The sequence below is a fragment of the Gavialis gangeticus genome, unplaced genomic scaffold, assembly GCF_001723915.1.
Source record: "Gavialis gangeticus isolate Ggan-Ray unplaced genomic scaffold, GavGan_comp1, whole genome shotgun sequence".
In the NCBI taxonomy this organism is placed as follows: Eukaryota; Metazoa; Chordata; order Crocodylia; family Gavialidae; genus Gavialis; species Gavialis gangeticus.
In genome coordinates this window covers 4,993,936-4,999,179 of record NW_017729018.1, presented here as the reverse complement: position 1 = coordinate 4,999,179, position 5,244 = coordinate 4,993,936, and the positions used below count along the sequence as shown (strand labels likewise).

Genomic DNA, 5,244 nt, shown 5'->3' with positions numbered 1-5,244 from the left:
GTCTTTAAGAAGAGGCTTGATGCCTACCTGGCTGGACTCATTTGAGTCCAGTTTTTCTCCCGCCCAGGCGGCGGGTTGGACTTGAAGATCTACAAGGTCCCTTCCGACCCTACTTCTATGATTCTATGAAGATTTGTAGCCCAAATCTCTAAACACTTCAAAAGTGAGAAGACCCAATGCAACCATTCTTCAAAAGTATTGCTTTTTTGCAATATTTTTGGACATGCATTTTGATTGTTTGTGTTCAACAACAAACTCTGTCGTGACCTAGATGCTTGAACTGGATCCCTGTACAACAAAAGCTTTGGATGCTTTCTCATATTTTTCATTCTTAAAGCTCGTCTATATATAACAATTCTTAAGTAGAGCTGTAGCAGAGTAACTTTGGTTACAGCTTGCTGGTGTACAACTACATTGCAGACATTCAATTCTGGAATAAAACTGACACTTACAGAGCAAGTGTACATGAGGTAGTTCTGCTTGGAATAATTTAATTTGCTGTAGTTAGACTGGTCAGTTCTGCTATATAGACAAACACTTTATGGACACTTTTATACCTCGGTTCTGCTTCAGCGCTAGTTCTTTCATACGCTTTCTGCACACTGTTATGTTACTACATAATGGCAGATATCAAAGGGGTCTTTCACTTATAAGTAAACATGGCAATGGGTGTGCTAAGCATTTTTTCGGGCTAAATGGAAGGAGCGATTCAATGTCCTTTATGTAGTCATAACTGGAAATAATAAGAGGCTATTGCCCAAGGCATTGAGCTGCATGGTGAAGTCTGAGCTGGGTGAAGTTGTGTGGTCTGAAGGGTATACTTGGGACTAGTCGTAAATGCAGAAACTAAGAGATTGCTTGGCAAATTGCATGCATTAGGAGTTGTAACTAGCCAGAAAATAATTTTGAGTGCAGCCCCAAGAGAGCTCCCTGAATACAGAAGTGATTGGAGGGGGAGAGGGAAAATAGTTAGCAAGGAAACTGTCAGCTGTTATTTTGTTTTTACTGGTTCAGGTGAAGCAGGACTTTTGGCACTCTCTTTGTGAAGGAGAAAAAAAGTAGGATTACACCAAAGAATTGATCCAACTTCTATCCTAAAGGAAAGAACCCTGCAAGATCCTAAATATAGGCCAATCACTTTTATCAGAAAGCAGTTTTGCTGTTGGTGTTGATGCAGAATATTCAAGGACAGAAAGTGCGAACTGATACTCTTGTTGGAAGATGGAAACAATAATGGAAAAAGCTACACTGGCCAAAAAAACTGTAAATGAGTTGGTGGTTTCTCCATACTTTGTGACTTTTTAGAGAGGACCACGGTAACTTGCAGTCATGAAGAAAAACTTTGGGGCACAAGTTGAAGGCCTAACTACAGAGTTCCAAGTGTGAACTTGTAAAATGGATAAATAAGATGATAAGCAACTCACAGTGAACCAAAAGGCTTCACAGGCAAAGGGGAAGGTCATGAGCACGTTGGCCAACTTGAAATTTGTCAATAGAAATGAAATGCAACAGGGATTTCAGGAGAAGGGTTGCAAAGGTTGCATACCATGCTGGAAGCCCACTGTCTTGAGAAATCAAGCCAGCCAGAGAAGTTGGACAAGACATTTTTAATAGGGCATTTACAATGTTTGTAAACCTGGGAGACCCAGAGGGGACAGGCAGGAACATTTCAGCTGAGATCCGGCAAAAAAAACAACCCCACTATCTTTTAGGAAAAAGTTCCCTGGGGGTGCTTATTTGGCTCAGCTTAATGTTACAGCTTAAATGAATGGTCTGGGGCATGAGCAGGGGAAAGGGGCATTTTGAGCAGCCGTCCTGCATAATTCATCTTTGATGCTGAAGAACTTATCCTCCATGGCAAACAGTAACCCAGATTTGGTACAAGTTCTGGATGTGCAATCTGGTGACAAACGACTATTTGAACTAGGACTTAAAAAAAGAAAGAGATCTCTTTGAACTGGCAGAGGGTCTGAGGAGTTGTGCCTTGTGTTCCTGGCATATCCATATCCCTTAAATATGTCTAAGTAATTTAGCAATGGATCAATTTATAGATACCCAACTGACTTCATATTCTGGAGCAAGGTCAATGGAAGCAGGCCAAGAAGCCAAGGCTGTGGGATTTGCCACAAAACTTAAAATCTTCCTGTGGCAGCCCACCAGGAAAGGAAGCAGCTGCTTGCGAGGCAGATGGAAGCTGAATGCCTTGGATCCTCTTAAATAAAGATGGGTACCTAATGTGCATGAGACAACAGGTTTCTAACTCTGGTTCACAATGAATTTTGCACAGTTCAAAGTTTTGCTAATGGGTTTCATAAATCAAGGGGTATTGGTAATAATGATACAAGTGGAGGGAAGCAATTCAGTTCAGAAAAAAAGACTCACAAAAGGCTGGTCAAACTCTCCGGCAAGCCAGGACAGAACATCCACTGTGTCTAATTAAAGTTCCTCACTCCAGCTGGGGAATGTGTGGTCCACCCACCTGGAGTCACAAAGCTGGGAAGTCCAAGCACCAGCCTCCAGCTTTCGTTTAGGTCTCAACACTTAAACAAAAATAAGAGAAATTTAGCTAGTAAGCACGAGATGCACAAGAATCGCAGACATTGTATCAAATCTCATTTTTGACCAGAGCTGCTAATGGAAGGTCCAGAACAGAAGTATTTACTTGGTCTTAAGTAAAGAATAGTGACTGAGGAAATGGGTATCCGTTCCAAAACTGGGGAAGTGGCTTTTGAAAATGGAACATTTAAAAAAATCTCAGCAGGAGGTTTGGACAGCTGAGAGAGGGGATGAGCCACTAAATTATTTGAATTTCATTCTGGCTTGATAACTTAGAGCCAGGGAAGGTGTCTGAACTGAGTCTGCAGACATTCCCTGTAGAGCGGTGGCCAGGCAAAATGAATTATGTGAGCAATTGTTTTGCAATGAGCAGGCTGCCCCGATTTGCCAGGGAAGAAAGCATTGTAACAGCTCTATGCGGTAGTAGCTGTGCAGTGAGGAACACCTGGAAAATGGTTGAGATTTGTAAGGTATCAGGGGAATTCAAGCTGCTCAAGTTCTTAAGGATCTGAAGCAGATTTGTGGTTGTTTGTGAAATGTTTCCAGCAAACAGCAAATAATAAGAAAAGGAGGCAGCACCATTGCAGAACGTGAACCAGTGGATCTAGTATATATCGGTACAGAAGATCACTGGGAAAGAGAGAGGACTGAAAACAAATCCCAGGATTTTCTTATCGAACCCTTCCAAAAAAGAGATGAACCTTTCTTAGCTACTCAGTCAGTGAAGAGGAAATTTCCACTGACCAAAACCAAAACTGGGCTTGCAAAAATAGTGAATTCACAAGATTTTGTTGGGCCTTGCTATCACCAAGCACTTGTTTGTGTGCTTATCAATGTTGCAAAACCGCTGTGTAGATTAGGTGGGGAGAGGGAACTATTGCAGTGTTCATTGTGGCTCAGCTTTGTTGGGCTCGAGGACTCTTGGGAGTGCTCTTGGTGTGGGTGTGGACACGCAGGGTGTGCACAGATGTAACACTTGAACTGTTCCAAGAATGTCACTGATTGTCCAGCGAGATTGGTGAACCTTTCCCCCAAAGCGTCCACACTTACGTATGCTGCCAAGGGCCCTACGTAGAACCATTGCCTTTCATTGCTGCCCAAAAGCCACCAGGGGGTGGTGCAGGACCCAGACCATCATGCCTTCTAGGGGGCAGTGCCAGGGTTTCTCCAGGCTTCCTTCTAGTAGGGAAGGAAGACCCCAATTAGGACAAGGGTGAAAGGGTCACCAGTGTTTCTTGCCCACTTCTGGGCTGCCACAGCTGCTTTCCACCCAACCCACAACCCAGGCCTCAGTTTCCCTGCTTCACCTACACAGCCCACGCCTGCCACACTACTGAACTCTGCGTGGTGGTACCAGGCCCAGATGTGTGTGTGTGTGTGTGCGGGGAAATGGGGACACCCTGCTTCATTCAGGGGTTGGCTGCTTCCCGCAGGCTCTGCCTCATGTGGCAGCTTCAAAAGGACTTTCCCTAGAAACTCTGCAAATTTGGCACCCTGACGATAGGGGTCATTACCCCTATCGCAGCACTTCATTTCCTTCTCCTTACTTCCTGTTGGAGGAAAAGTGCCCAAATTGTTACAGAGAAGTATGAATATAGACCTCCTGAAGTTCAGTGGATGATCCTAGGACCCCAGGGTTGGACTCCTTCAGCACCGATGTCGGAAAGGGCAGCAGGCGGAGAGCCCGAGGGTGACCCCAGCTCTGGAGGGGGGTCCTTCCCAGCCACTTGATTTCCATAACGTCAAAATACTTCACTATCGCGCTGCAGCGCTTGGTGCTTCCCTGTGAACAGCAGAATGAAGGTGGAAAGGTTCAAATGCCTGGGTCGGCCCCTATCGAAGCAGGCCAGCTGGAGTTCACTTTCACAACCACTTAATAAAAAGGAAACAAAAAACCCAATGTGACCAATAAGTAACTTAATAACTTGGTAAACTTCCCCCTTCTGCTTGTTGTCTATCCCAACACCATGTGATGTCGGGCTGAAATCCTCTGAGCAACACCAGCTTTTAGCTGTCTGCAAAGTGCTGGATGCAGAGTGTGTGTGTGTTTATTCATGGGGGGGTGTCTATATATGTATATAACACGCACACGTATATAGACATATACACACACACATACACACGTGTATGCCTGTGTGTGTATATGTACACATGTATGTGCGTGTTTTTCTATACAGGTGTATGTGTGCGTATGTGTGTGTGTGTTTATATAGCTACATATGTGTGTTTATATACATATATATACACATGTATATGTGCATATATGTGTTTTATATACAGGTGTGTGTATATACACACACACATACAGATGTGTGTATATATGTATACCTGTGTGCATCTATATACGCACGTGTGTGTGTCTATCTGTATATGGGTGTGTGCGTATCTACATGTGCACTTCCATGTACGGGGACGACACGAGCTGGGCCCGGGGGCGCTGCTGTCCACAGCGCTGTCGCCCAGCGGCCCTCCTGCTCCACATTACATATGTCTTTCGTTCAAATTTTCCGTTTTCCCAGGCAAACGAGCCCAAAAGCCCCCGCTCCACCCCCGCAAGGCGGTCCAGAGCCAGAAGCGGCCCCGCTGCCGGCAAGCACCGCGCCCCCCCCCGGCTTCAGGTGTTTCCAAGCCCGCGTCCCAGCGCGGCGAGGGGGTCCGGATGCCCCGCGTTTCCCCCGCCCCGCCCCG

The 5,244-nt window shown here is 45.3% G+C and overlaps 1 protein-coding gene and 1 long non-coding RNA gene across 3 annotated transcripts in view; one reads left to right on the top strand and one right to left on the bottom strand.

Moving 5' to 3' along the window:
• LOC109294805 overlaps positions 1–4,576 on the bottom strand; it is an 11,637-nt gene extending 7,061 nt beyond the window's left edge. Inside the window, exons 1-2 of one of the 2 annotated variants that reach the window (XR_002096624.1) lie at positions 4,157–4,576; positions 2,383–2,540 (exon numbers count right to left, since the gene is read on the bottom strand). This is a non-coding gene — a long non-coding RNA (uncharacterized LOC109294805). The remainder of the gene's footprint in view (positions 1–2,382; positions 2,541–4,156) is intronic. The other variant, XR_002096625.1, reaches the window with a different exon arrangement.
• A 416-nt stretch (positions 4,577–4,992) lies between these two features.
• The window catches only part of MEX3D (mex-3 RNA binding family member D), a 23,298-nt gene continuing 23,046 nt past the window's right edge, over positions 4,993–5,244 (top strand). The window contains exon 1 of the mRNA XM_019513283.1: positions 4,993–4,998. The gene's annotated coding sequence lies outside the window, so the exon portion shown is untranslated. The remainder of the gene's footprint in view (positions 4,999–5,244) is intronic.